At 38.3% G+C, this 15,005-nt stretch overlaps 1 non-coding gene across 1 annotated transcript; it reads left to right on the forward strand.

Annotated features, from left to right (window-relative positions):
- Positions 1–5,825: 5,825 nt before the first annotated feature.
- Positions 5,826–5,930, forward strand: LOC116529863. The gene has a single exon (XR_004259712.1). It is a non-coding gene; the product is annotated as a U6 spliceosomal RNA (small nuclear RNA).
- The last annotated feature ends 9,075 nt before the right edge of the window (positions 5,931–15,005 follow it).

Raw genomic sequence — 15,005 nt, forward strand, 5'->3', positions numbered from 1 at the left:
TTTCTTTCTTTCTTTCTTTCTTTCTTTCTTTTCTTTTCTTTCTCTCTTTTCTTTCTCTCTTTCTTTTCTTCTTTCTTCTTTCTCTTTCTTATGTACCTTTGTCTGGTTCTGTTACCAGGGAAATAGTTGCCTTGTAGAATGAGTTTGAAGTATTCCCTCCTCCTCTATTTTTTGGAATACCTTGAGTAGGATTGGTATGAATTTTTCTTTAAATGTTTGATAGAATTCAGCAGTGAAGCCATGGGGCTCCAGGCTTTTCTTTGAGAGGAGACTTTTTATTTACAACTTTGATCTTATTACTTGTTATTGGTTTGTTCAGGTTTTGAGCTTCATGGTTTCATCTAGGAGGATGTATGTGTCTAGAAAATTATCAATTTCTTCTAGGTTTTCCCATTTATTGGCATATACTTGCTCTTAATAGCCACAAACGATACTTTATATTTATGCAGTATTGTTTGTAAGGTCTTCTTTTTCATCCCTGATTGTATTTACTTGGGTCTTCTCTCTTTTTTTTTTCTTAGTTTGGCTAGAGGTTTGTCAATTTTATCTTTTCAAGAAACCAGCATTTTGTTTCATTGATCATTTGTATTTTTTTTGTTTCACTTTTATTTATTTCTATTGATCTTTATTATTTCTTTTCTTCTACTAATTTTGAGTGTGATTTGTTCTTGCTTTTCTAGCTCACTAAGATGCATTATTAGGTTGTTTATTTGAAAGTTTTCTTCTTTTTTGACGTAGGTACTTGTGTATCTAAAATTCCTCTTAGTACTGCTTTTGCTATATTCCATAAGTTTTGGTATGATATGTTTCTGTTATTATTAGTATCAAGAAAATTTTTGATTTCCTTTTGATTTCTTCATTGACCCACTGATAATTCAGGAATATATTAATTTCCATGTGTTTGTATAGGTTCCAAAATTCCTCGTTATTGATTTCTAGATTTTTTTCCCATTGTAGTCAGAGAAGATGCTTAATATTATTTCAATTTCTTAATGTTATAAGACTTGTTTTGTGATCTAACATATGATCTATCCTTGAAAATCGTTGATGTGCTGAGGAAAATAATTTGTATTTTGTAGCTGTTGGATGAAATGCTCTGTAAATATCTCTTAGGTCCCTTTGAGTCCTTCCTTTCAAGGTAGTGGGTTCTCTTCTGGCTCAGGGTATGTCTAGAAATGTCATGCAGGAACTTGAACCTGAAATGGGGGCCTCACGGCCTGCCCAGTGTCCTATCCTGTTGTGGCTGAGCCGATGTCCAAGATGCAAGATGAACTCCACTTGAGTCTTCCCTCTCCTCTTCTCAGATGGAAGCAAAGGGTCTCTTTTGGAACCAAAAGCTGTGCTGCCTGGTTTTGAGGGAGGGGTGGCACAGATGCTCCCTTAAACACCCCAGGGGAGTGTCCTCATGCCCCACAAGTCTACTGGCTCTGAGCCAAGCACAGCACTGAAACTTGCCTAGGAGTTGTGGCCTAGGCTAACTTTCGAGTTTATTTAGAGCCCCAGAGCACTTTAGCCTACGGTTGCTAAAGCTATTGGCTTGCTAGAACTCAATTATCACCTGCTGGGATGGGCGATTCTGATTTTTTTCTGGCTAGGGCTGGTCTAAATGCTCCCTCTGTGGGTTGGCATCAGCTCAGTTCAGCCCGGTTTTGCTTTCCACTGTGACAGGGCAACACTGAGTTCAATGCGAAGTCTCACAATCGCTGTGCTCTCCCTCTCCTAAGCACACAGAGTCTCTCTATGATCTATACGACTACTACTAGAGTACAAGGGAGAGATATCATTAGCAATTCAAGACTGTCTTTCCTGCCCTCTTCCATGGCTCTTTCAGTGATATGAAGTTAAAGCCAGGTACTGGGAGTGCTCATTTGATTTTTGGTTCTTATGAAGGTGTTTTTTGTATAGATAGTTATTAAATTTGGTGTTCTTGTGAGGAGGCAATTGGTAGAATCTTCTATTCAGCGATCTTGCCCCCTAATTCAGCATTTTCTAATCTAATCTCAAAAACTGTTATATGAAGGAAATCTCTTAATGGGAACCAACTTATTATTTGGAACTAATGTTCCAAAGAATATATTTTAAGAAACATTGCGTTATATCATATAGCCACAAATAAATTTGCATTTCTGGATGTATGAACCACATTAAGAACAGTTTTTATATGGAATCTTTCAAATATATGTGAAAGCAGAGAGAATAAAAGAATGAACTCCGCATACTTATCATCCAGCTCAATAATTGTCATTAGCTTTTTTTTTAATAGCCCTATGCATTTCCCCAACCACTTCCAATTATTTTTATTTTTATTTTTATTTTTTAGAGGCAGGGTTTCACTAAGTTATCTAGACTGGACTTAAACTCCCAGGCTCAAGCAATCTCCCTTGCCTCAGCCTCCTGAGTAGGTGAAATTTCAAGCTTGGGCCACTGTACCTGTCTTCTCCTAATTATTTTGAAGCAACTCCTAGCTAGACATCACACAATTTCATTTGAAATATTTTAGTATGTATCTCTAAAGACTCTGTTTTAAATATAATTACATCATCATCCTGTCTCCCAAACTGTAATTATAATTCTTTAATATCAATGTTTCTGTTTTCCTGATTATTTATAAATGTTCTGGCTGTAATTTGTTTTGCTGTTTTTTGTTTTAAGTGTATTTGAAATAGAATCCAAAAAGCCCTATATATTGCTGTTGGCTAATTATAAGTTTTTAAGAGTCTCTCTCTTTTTTAAAAAAAAAAAAAAAAAAAAAAAAAAAAGAAAGAAAGATCATGCTATGTTGCCCAGGCTGGTCTTGAACTCCTGGGCTCAAGAGATCCTCCCATCTCAGCCTCCCAAAGTGTTAGAATTACAGGTATAAGCCATTATGCCCAGTCTTTAAGTCTCTTTTAATGTAAACATTCTTCCTCCTTACATTTGTCTTTCACTATTGTTATTGTTGTTGCGTAGAAGAAATAGACTCTTTTCCCTGAGTTTCTCATAGTCTGGATTTTTCTGATTTCATCCCCATAGTGTCACTTAACATGTTCCTCTGTCCTCTGTAATTCCTGTTAGATACAGATGCTTAAACAGATTTTTTTAAAGCAAGAATCTCATACAGGTAGTGTGGAGTACTTCCATCAAGAGTCATAAAATGTTACTTTTTAAATGTTACCAGCCATTGTTGATCATTGCTGAGAAACATTAATTCCTAGTAATTCAAATACTGATATTTTAATTATTCCTACTTCATTTGTTGGGTAGATTACTTATGTAAAAAGAAATTTGCCCTTGTTAAATATTTGGTTACACTGAGATACAGTTCATATAGAAGAGGAAAAAAACCTGCTTGATTCTTTCTCCCTATTGATCAGTTTTCAAAATTGTGCACTGATTCCCTAGAGCCTCTAAAAAATACCAGATGTGTGTTATTATAAACCAATGGATTTAAATATGTGTTTCAACAAATATTTTCTATTTGTTGACATCCATTTTAATTGTCCTTTTTATTAATGCTCAAATTTGTTCCTCTTTGCCCAATAAGAACTCTTGAGCCTTAAAAAAAAAAAAAAGTCATTTTCCTGCCATTTGGCATGACAAGATGTTCTATGCTTATCTTGTACATTTCTAGCTCCAGATGTCAAATCAGCCATTTCTCCAAGGTGCCCTGGCTTCTTTTAGTGGGAAATGGTATTTAGAAACCACAATCTAAATATGACCTTCCTGAGTTTAATACAGACAAAATCTCCTCCAGCTTCAATTATTTCACATGACAAGAAACAAAAACCAAAACAATTTATTTGAACTTGGTCAATTTATTCTCTTACTTTCAATGTTCTCATTTATAAAATGCAGATGATAATGATCCTTGCTTATTGGTTTTGGTGAAGATTAAACAAGTCAATACATGTAAAGCATTTAGAATAGCACCTGTGAGAGGGAGGACTTAATAAATGTTAATGATGATGGTGATTGAACACATCATTAACTTTATATTCAGATATCCATATACGGTGATTTATTTTAAGATCAAAATATTCTTCTTTGACAGCTCACAACTCTCCTTGATTATCCATCCAGACATCCCAAATTCACTTGACCTGCTTTCAGCATTCACATTATTGCAGCAGGGTTCAACGAAAGAAGTCAAGGAGAAAGAGCAACCAACATCAAAGTTATTTTTTGCCTCTTGGAAGACCATCTGCTGTCATGACCCATTTCACGACATGCAGATTCATCAGCCGAGCTCAATTTTCCTTGAATCAGTGGCCCAGTAAATATAATTACTCTGCTAATTTTAAATTCCAAATGGTCAGCCCAGGTTAAAGAATGCACATTCAGCAGTCAAAATTCTATAATTAATTGAGAAAACAGAAGGTCTACATGCCAGGATTTTGACAGAGAAGCAGGGAACAATTTTGTTTCTTGTCACCTCCTAGGCACACAACAATAGGAACATTTCCAAATATTTCCCTCTGAATTTTTTTTGTGTATGTGTTAGAAATAGCAACTTGACACTTCAGAGAATGCGTAGGGAAATTTGTCTTCATAAATCTGGTCCTTTCAAGACTGGGCTGATCTGCTTAAAAGGAATGGGGTGGTTCGTTCTTGAATGAACTATTTAAAGTCCACATTATAAATAATTTGTAACAACTAAATGTTTTCTTTTTTCTTTTTTTTTTTTTTTTTGAGACAGAGTCTCACTCTGTTGCCAGGCTTGAGTGCAGTGGCGCAATCTCTGCTCACTGTAACCTCCACCTTTTGGGTTCAAGTGATTCTCCTGCTTCAGCCTCCCGAGTAGCTGGGACTACAGGCACGTGTGCCACCATGCCCAGCTAATTTTTGAATTTTTAGTAGAGATGGGGCTTCACTATGTTGGGCAGGATAGTCTTGGTCTCTTGACCTGGTGATCCGCCTGCCTCAGCCTCCCAAAGTGCTGGGATTACAGGCGTGAGCCACCGTGCTTGGCCTAAATGTTTTCAAAATAATGTATTTGTTCCCTAGAACCTCTATGGAATATCAGTGTGTTATTGGACTAGATAATGTACCAAAAATTGCTTTAAATGACATTATTAGGACAATTGGTAAATTTGGCATAAGATTAGAGATTAAGGTATTACATCAATATTAAGTTTTCTGAATTTTATTATTGTCTTGTTCTTAAAAAATATAGACTGAATAAATACACACTGAGGAGTAAAGGGTCACGATGTCTGCAAAGTACTTTTAAATGGCTCAGAAAAAAATTAATGTGTGTGTGCAGACAGGGAGGTTGAGGAGGGAGTGCCTGTATGCACAAGAGCTCAAGTGTAGCAAAATGTGACAAATGGATAAACATGGGTGAATTTGCATAAAGGGAATAGGAGCGTTCTCTATAGAATTCTTGACAATCTGTCAGTTTAAAATTATTTCTAAATAAAATGCTTTTTAAAATTAATTGATTCTACAAATGAGTTCAAAAGCTCAGGCCGAGAAAGGTAAGTACATGAAAGGCTACTCAAAAGTCAAATTAAATGTCAACCTATAGAAAAGTGAGTTGTGTAAGCACAAACATTCAAAGGTAATTATTTGAGTTAAGCATTAAGAAAAGCCAACAATGCAAGCTTTGATTCTCCCCGATGCCAGTGCTGTATTTGCAAACTGCCCACTATACAATTCTTCCAGAAGAATCCCATGTGCAACTTAAGTTCAATAATTCTGAGACCTGACACGTTCTCTTTTCTCCTCCCCCAATGCCGTGTTCCTTTTGCTAAAATAACCATACTGCCAAAGCAGTCTACAGATTCAATACTATTCCTATCAAACTACGAAGATTATTTTCCACAGTATTAGAAAAAAATATTCTAGTGCTGATTGGCAACACATAGACTAAAATTGGAATTATACAAATAAAATTAGCATGATTCCTGCACAAAGAGGACAGACAAGTTGGTGAAGCAGTCTTTATTTTATACTAAAGATAACAATTAATTTTAAAAATAAAAAAGTATGCTAAAATTCATTTGGAACCAAAAAAGAGTCTGAATTGCCCAAGTAATTCTAAGCAAAAAGAACAAAGGAAGAGGCATTATATTATCTGACTTCAAATTATGCTATTATATTTACATAAGGCTACAGTAACCAAAACAGTGTGATACTGGTATTAAAACAGACACATAGACCAGTGGAACAGAATAGAGAAACCAGAAATAAAACTGCACACCTATAACCATCTGATCTTTGACAAAGTCAACAACAATAAGCAATGGGGAAAGGTCTCTCTAATCAATACATGGTGCAGGAATAGCTGGCTAGTCATATACGGAAGAATGAAACTGGACCCCTACCTTTCACCATATATAAAAATTAACTTAAGATGGATTAAAGATAAATGTAAGACCTCAAACTATAAGAATCCTAGAGGAAAACCCAGGAAACACCATTCTGGACACTGGCCTCCGCAAAGAATTTATGACTAAGTCCTCAAAAGCAATTGCAACAAAAAAACAAAAATTGACAAGCGGGTCCTAATTAAACTAAGCTTCTGCACAGCAGAAGAAACCATCAACAGCATAAACAGGTAACCTACAGAATAGAAGAAAATTTTATTCATAAACTGCATCTGACAAAGTTCTAATTTCCAGAATCTATAAGGAAAGTAAAACAATTCAACAAGCCAAAAACAAACAACCCCGTTAAAAAGTAGGCAAAAGAAATAAACAGACACTTATTAAAAGAAGACATACGGGCAACCAGCACACATGAAAAAATGCTCAACATCACTGTCATCAGAGAAATGCAAATGAAAACCACAGTGTGATACCATCTCACACCAGTCAGAATGGTTATTACTGGAAAGCAAAAAAAAAAAAAAAAAAAAAAGAAAAAAGAAAAAAAGAAAAAAACCAACAGATGCAGACAAGCCTGTGGAGAAAAGAAAACACTTTTGGTGGGCATGTAAATTAATTCAGACATTGTGGAAAGCTGTTTGGTGATTTCTCAAGAAACTTAAAGAGCTACCATTTGACCCAATAATCTCATTGTTGGGTGTATATAATAACCAAAAGAAAATAAATTATTCTACCAAAAGGCATATGTGCTTGTATGTTCATTGCAGCACTGTTTACAGTAGCAAAGACATGAAAGCAATCTAGATGCCCATCAACCGTGGATTGGATACAGGGAATGTAGCACATTTATACCATAGGATACAACACAGCCATAAAAAATAATAAAATCAAGTCCTTTGTAGCAACATGGATGCAGCTGGAAAGCATTCTCCTAAATGAATTAACACAGGAATAGAAAACAAAATACTGCACATTCTTATTTATAAGTGGGAGCTAAACATTGAGTGCTTGTGGATACAAAGACTGCAACAATAGGCACTGCGGACTACTAGAGGGAGGAAGGAAGGCAAGGGTTGACAAACTAATTATTGGGTACTGTGCTCACTACCTGGGTGATGGCACCGACTGTTCTCCAAATCTCAGCATCACACATTATACCCATGTAGCAAACATGCACACATACTCCTTGAATCTAAAAGTTGAAATTATAAACAAACACAAAAATGAGAAAAAAAATCCCAACCATGTTTCCTTTTGTTCAAATTGTTCAGTCTCATTTTAATGCACCTCAACCTACTCAGTCTCCTGAACTAGCAGCTTAGAATTATCCTCCACATCTCCCCCTTCTACATTACACATTCAGTCCGTCACCTAGGGTTACTGAATCTGCTTTCCTCAAAATTCAGTCAACCAGTCCCTTTTCCCCCATCCCAATGTCACTAATGTGGTCAAAGCTTCTTCATTTTTTTGCCTCTTCATTAGTCTATCTCTCTCTCTTTGTTTTCTATTCACTTTTAGTTCACATCCATGTCTAGTTGTTTGAAAGCCAAATCTGATCATGGCACTGTCCTAGTAAATGGTTCTTGCATTTTTGCCCATGCCGTATCCTTAGCTGCTGAGTGAATTCCTCTTCAGCCTGGAAGGTCTGATTCCTCCAGGCAGGGCTGACTGTTTTCTCTTCCTCCAACTTAGAAAGTAACCATATTATAGGACACTACATTCTGTATGTTCATTTGTAAGGATATCTCTCTCAGAAGACTGACTTCCTAGAGGGTAGATAACATGACTTATTCATCTTTTTATGAGTCCAGCAACTCTGGCATAATGTAAGTTCTCAATTTGCGCTAACTGCATGCATGAATGAGTGAATAAATGAGCAGGTAACATCTGAGCTTCACCTAGATGAATGAAAAGAAATAAAAATACAATATAATCAGGATTTATTTATCTTACATATCTGAAGTCCACAGCTGATACGAGGCTGGAACTTGAGCAGGCCCAGATCTGCCCACTTCAGAGTTGATGTGAATTCCATGAAGTTGGAGAGGCAGGATTGGGCAGAGAAAATGAGACCTGGAATTGGGTATTAATCTGTAGGATGTATATGATCAGCAGTATTTGTCTATGTGTTGTAGGGTTGTTTAACAGAAAAAATAAGTTAAAGCCTTGGACTTACGCCTTGGTCAGCACCCCACAAATTATTCACTATTAGTAGTCTTGAGAAAAGACATTTAACCATTGACTGGATGGTGATATTATTGTTTGGCTTTGCATCTTCTGGAGCTTTCATTTCTGAAGAGTTTTGATTAATGGCTCCATACTGATAAAAGGAGTTCTCTATGTGGTTCTATATTGAAATGGTAGGAATTTCTGGCTTCTAAATATTCTACCCTATACCAGTGCTGTGACTTTCAGATGTGTTATTTAAGTAATCTCTCCTGCCTCTCTGTCTTCATTTGTAAATGAGAATAATGATTATACCAATATCCTAGGGTTGTTATGAGGATTACATGTTTAATGTATACAATGCAGTTGTCTTTTGCTTATGAGACAGACTCTCTGTCACCCAGACTGGAGGGCAGTGGCATGAACACAGCTCACTACAGCCTTGACCTCCTGGGCTGAAGCGATCTTCCTACCTCAGCCTCTCATGTAGCTGGAATCACAGGTGCATACCACCTTGTCTGGCTAATCTGCTGATTTTTTGTAGAGATGGGGTCTCACTCTGTTGCTCAGGCTAGTCTCAAATTCCTGGGCTCAAGTGATGCTCCTGTCTCAGTCTCCCAGAGTGCTGGGATTATAGGTGTGAGCCCCGCACCCAGCCACTATGCAGCCTTTGTTTTTGTTTGCCTTCCCCGAATGAGATATTACATGTAAATTTGGTATAGTACCAATTCATTTATTTCAGTGGCTGCATAATATCCATAATGTGGGTATACAGATTTTTAATTTATTGGCCATCATCCAACTGATCAACATTTGCCTTATTTACAGCTTTTCTCTAAGAACCATGCGTTAAACATCCTACACATATGATTGTTTTGGAGAAAAAACAACTTGGTGGACAAATTGGAGGTATACAGCTCGATGAATTTTTAAACCGAACATATCCATATAATCAGCTTCTAGATCAAGAAGTAGAACATTACCAGCGCCCCCGAAGCCTTCATCTTATCCGCTTGCAGTCTAACAGCTACCTTCTAATTTCTACGCTTTGTGTGTTTGGAGGTTGTATATAAATGGACGTATGCATTTGTGCGCCGCTGTGCCTGATTTCTTTTGTGAGATTCAATCATATCGATGCTTGGAGTGTTTGTTCTTATTCCTGGACAGTATACCATTGAAAGAATGTGAGAATTCATCTGTCCATTCTAGTCTTCAAGGATATTGGGTACTGTCTTAGTTCATTTTGTGCTTCTGTAACAGAATACCTGAGACTGGGTAATTTCTAAAGAACAGAAATTTATTTCATAGTTCTAGGTGCTGGGAAGTCCAAGACCAAGCCCTCTTTAATCCTGGGCCCAGGATTAAATGGATAATATAAAAAATGGCATTCTCTGGAGAGGAGGAACATTGTTCCTCACATGGCAGAAGAGAAGAGCCAAGAGAGAGAAGGAGAAAGCCAAACTTACCCTTTTACGGCAAAACCAATCTCACTCATGAGGGTGGAGCCCTCATGGCCTAATCATCTCTTCAAGAGCCCACCTCTGAATACGGTTCCATTGGCAATTAAATGTCAACCTGAGTTTCATGGGGACAAACATTCAAACCATAATTGGCAGTTTCCAGTTTTAGGCTTCCGTGAATAGCGCTGCAGTCACTATTCTTCAACATTGCTTCTGGTGAGCACGTGCACACATCACATCTCCATTGAACATATACCAAGAGTGGTATTTCTACATCACAAGTATTCACATGCTCAGATTTAGGTTTTCAAAGTGATTGCATCAATATACACTGCCACTAGCAGTGTGTGTTAGTTTTTGCTTTGTTTTGTTTGGCGGATTCTTGCTCTGTCTTCTAGGCTGGAGTGCAGTGGTGCAGTCTTGGCTCACTGCAACCTCAGCCTCCTGGGTTCAAGCAATTCTCCTGCCTCAGCCTCCCGAGTAGCTGGGATTACAGGCGCATGCCACCATGCCTGGCTCATTTTTGTATTTTTAGTAGAGACGGGGTTTTGCCATGTTGGCCAGGCTGGTCTCAAACTCCTGACCTCAGGTGATCCACCCCTCTCAGCCTCCCAAAGTGCTGGGATTACAGGCATCAGCTGCCATGCCCAGACAGTGTGTGTTAGTTTTCATTGTTGTGCACTCTTGCCAATACTTGGCAATTTTCTGGTACATAAGGTTTTACTTCTAGGGACAGAGTCTGGGGTATAACTGGTAAGTCAACATATTTATGTAAACTTAAACAGGTGTTGCTAGACTGTTTTCCATAGTTTCTATATGACTGTACATTTTCATACTCTCTTTCATATTCAATGTGAAAGAATACTTTCTCTTTTGAATACCTCCACCAACAAGAAATACTAATGGTCTTTGAAAATTTTGCCAATCGAATGGGTGAAAAATATTACATTTTTTTTTAATTTAAATTCCCTACTGTTAATTTTTATATTTATTGGCCACTTGGATTTGATCTTCCATGAACTTTTTATTTTTATTTGGTTTTGCTTTTGTTTTTGACACAAAGTCTTGCTCTGTTGCCAGGCTAGAGTACAGTGGCATGATCTCGACTCAGTGCAACCTCTGACTCCTGAGTTCAAGTGATTCTCCTGCCTCAGCCTCCCAAGTAGCTGGGACTACAGGCATGTGCCACCATGCCTGGCTAATTTTTATATTTTTAGTAGAGACGGGGTTTCACCATGTTGCCCAAGATGGTCTCCATCTCTTGACCTTGTGACCTGCCTGCCTTGGCCTCGCAAAGCGCTGGGATTACAGACGTGAGCCCCAGTCTTGGCCAAACTGTCTTTTTAATAGATAATAGGTTACTGAGTTCATGAGCTATTAGAAAAGATAAAAGGAATGATTTAAGGCCAGGGAAGAAAAGGCCCAAGGGGAACTGTATTAGATGTCTTTGAATATTTGAAGGCTCATGTTCTAAAGAATTCCATGTATTTTATGTATTGCTTTTGGGCTGAGTTGAGAACAATGAATGGAAGTTTTAAGGTAACATTTTAAATTAAATTTAGAAAGGATTTTTAAACCTAGTGTTATCTCAGCCACTGAGTACAGTGGCTCATGCCTGTAATTCTAGCACTTTGGGAGGCTGAGGTAGGAGGGTTCCTGAGCTGAGGAGTTCAAGACCAGCCTGGGAAACCTGGTGATGCCCTCCCACACCCCTTCTCTACTAAAAATACAAAAAATTAGCCAGGCCATAGTTGTGCACACTTGTAGTCCCAGCTACTTGTGACGCTGAGGCAGGAGAATCTCATGAACACAGGAGGCAGAGGTTGCAGTGAGCTGAGATTACAGCGCTGCACTCCAGCCTGGGTGACAGAGTGAGACCTTATCTCCAAAAAACAAAACACAACACAACAAAACAAAAACCACACTTTCTCCAAGTTTGTTCCCTGATGACTGTGTGTCCCTGAGGAGACTGTGCATGTCCTTGATGAGACCGCCCTGCCTGCTTACAGGTCAGGGGTGTGTATGATGGGATTCCTCTATGGCACTAGAGGTGGTCTTGGATAAGAGGTTGGGAAACCAGGTTATGCCAGATAATCAATTTAGAAACCTTAAAATGCAGATTCCCAGTGTCCTGCCTTTACGCTTTTGTAAAGAAGGCCCTGGGAAGGCCCCAGGAATGTATATTTTGTAAACACTAACCAAATGATTCTCATGTAGCCTGTATACAGACCAACACTTGAGAAATACCAGACTAGATGACCTCTAGAATCCGTCTGAGTTTTAAGACGATAGATTTTATCAGCTGCTAGGTTAACAATGTTGTTTAACATGAAATGTGGTCAGTTCAGATAAAAAAGGACCGTAAACAGCCCATCCACAGTTCCACACCCCTCTGACTAGCACCTCCCTGAGGAAATATGGGGAGTATATTTTCCTTCTACTGATGAATGTGTCCTAACTATAATCCTCATACCAATAAAGCTACCTGTGAAATGATGAGTTACAGGTTAATAATTTGTAGACAAAGTATCTTTGGAATTCTGCAAAGGTGGGGGGTATTCACGATTTCAAATGTGAATTCTGTGAGGAGACAAATAAATAGCCGTTGAACATGAACTACTGTTAAAGAGAGCAAGCTTTGCAGTTCACAGGTCTGATTTCACTCTTCACTTCCATCTCCTTATCTGTAAAATGGGAAGAAGAATACAATATCTACTTTGAAGAGATTTCCCCAGGGATATGTGGAGAGCATACAAAGTGCCCAGCACAGTATTTGCTACATAGGAATACTTAATAATCATTAATTCAGTTTCTTATTTTACCTTATGAAGTCAGCACAAGCCACTCTATTTTTAATATAGCTTGTTCTCTTTTTTCTATAATTCAATAAGTCAGGGTTGCGAAATTGATTTGATCTTAATATGGCTGTTTAAAAGTATTACAAGCATTGCAAAATATTTGGCTCCTTCTTTGATAATGAATGAAAGTACATAGTGTTTTAACTGCAGATATTCATCAAACATTTCAAGGATATTTAAATGAAGGTATTTATATTTAAGGAAGAGAAATATTTGGTCTTAACAGAAACATTACCAAAGGTTATAAAAGGAAGGCTATTTTCAGAGGGTCCTCATCTGTTCAAAAATGACTGGATAAATTAATCCATTCTTTTTCTATTTTTTATTTTTTTAATTTTATTTATTGATTTATTCTTTTTCTTCTTTTACTTCCTCTGACATGGATCATAGGAAACAAAAATTTACCCATTCTTTATCCTTCAGCTAGTTATTCTGGCTTTCAGCTTTTTCTTTTGGTCGCCATTCAGTTAGTCTTAATTGTATTACTAATTCCCTGTACTAATCTAAGAAACTGAAGCCACAGCCTGGCCAAGTTTCTATTAAAAATATCAGAATTTTTTGCTTGAACTCAGGAGGCAGAGGTTGTGGTGAGCCGAGATCACGCCATTGCAATCTAGCCTGGGTAACAAGAGTGAAACTCTGTCTCAAGGAAATCCCCAAAAATCAGAATTTGGACCTTGGTCACTGAGTTTTGGGTTGTTGTAAGGGGCAGCTTTATCTTAGCATAAGAGGTAACACCTAGAACTATTTCTCTTGGACCAGCTGAGCAAATAGGTAAGTCAGACTTAACTTTAACCAGGTCCCTGAATACAAGGAATCTGTCTTAATTGTTTTTGTAAAACAAGTGCATGGTCTATAGTATGATAGGTTCTCAGATAAATGAAATAATGAATGAATGAGATCTAGGAGGTAAGAACTGGAAACCAGACATACTGAAGTGAAAAAGCTAAAAAGAACAATACTCAGTAGAGTCTGGCTCTAGAAATATGAAAAATCAGAGAGACTCTAAACAGGCTTCTTATATTATGATTCAATACAATGGCAGATTGTCAGGCAAAGAATGGAATGAATATGCCCCAGAATTCTTGAGAGAGTATTTATTGTCTGGGTCTGGAAGAAGAACTTTAATAAGCCATTTGAGGTAGTAGCTTAGAACCCTGAGGGACCTGGCATGGGCATCGTTGCCTGTATAAGGCAGGGAGAATAGGCTGATTTAGAACTCTGGAATGACGGGGGGAGGGGAAGAGTGAGTGGTAGAAGGGCCTGAAGCTACCTGAACACTCCTGTACCACATAGGGATCACGTCTACGAAACAATCAGAGATGCTTGCTGTGGTTGAACTTCTGCTAAGACAAGAGAAGGGGCAGTTTGGCATGCTGCTTTTTTTCTGTTGTTGTTTGTTTATTTATTTATTTATTTTTGGAGACATGGTCTAACTCTGTCATCCAGGCTGGAGCGCAGCAGTGGAGTAATCTTGGCTTATTGCAACCTCCACTTCCTAGGCTCAGACCATCCCCCACCTCAGCGTCCTGAGTAGCTGGGACCACAGGCACGCACCACCATGCCTGGGTACTTTTGTTTGTTTGTTTGGAGAGGTGGAATTTCACCGTGTTTTCCAGCCTGGTCTCAAGCTGCTGGGCTTAAGAGATCTGCCTGCCTTGACCTCCCAAAGTGCTGTCATTTCAGTGCTGAGGATGAGTGAACAGGAGGAACAAGGTATGTACAAGAATTTGCAGAAATCACGGGAAAGGCATCAGCTTATCCTAGCCAGAGAATTAGACTTTAGGCCAAGTGGATCAAATCTCTGAGGGCAGGGAGACCCTGCTAACATTTATTTTTTTTTTTTTCCTTCCTTCCTTCCTTCCTCCTTCCCTCCTTCCTTCCTTCCTTCCTTCCTTCCTTCCTTCCTTCCTTCCTTCCTTCCTTCCTTCCTTTCTTCCCTCCCTCTCTTTCTCTTTCCTTTCTCTCTCTCTCTCTCACTTTCTTTCTTTCAGACAGAGTCTTACTCTGTCGCCAGGGTGGAGTGCAGTGGCACAATCTCAGCTCACTGCAACCTCTAACTTCCTGGTTCAAGTGATCTTCCTGCCTTAGCCTCCTGGGATGTGCCACCATGCCCAGCTAATTTTTGTATTTTTAGTAGAGAAGAGGTTTCACCATGTTGGCCAGGATGGTCTCGATCTCCTGACCTCATAATCTGCCAGCCTCGGCCTCCC

This window comes from Sapajus apella, unplaced genomic scaffold (genome assembly GCF_009761245.1).
Source record: "Sapajus apella isolate SASKATOON/1434 unplaced genomic scaffold, GSC_monkey_1.0 scaffold63, whole genome shotgun sequence".
NCBI lineage: Eukaryota > Metazoa > Chordata > Mammalia > Primates > Cebidae > Sapajus > Sapajus apella.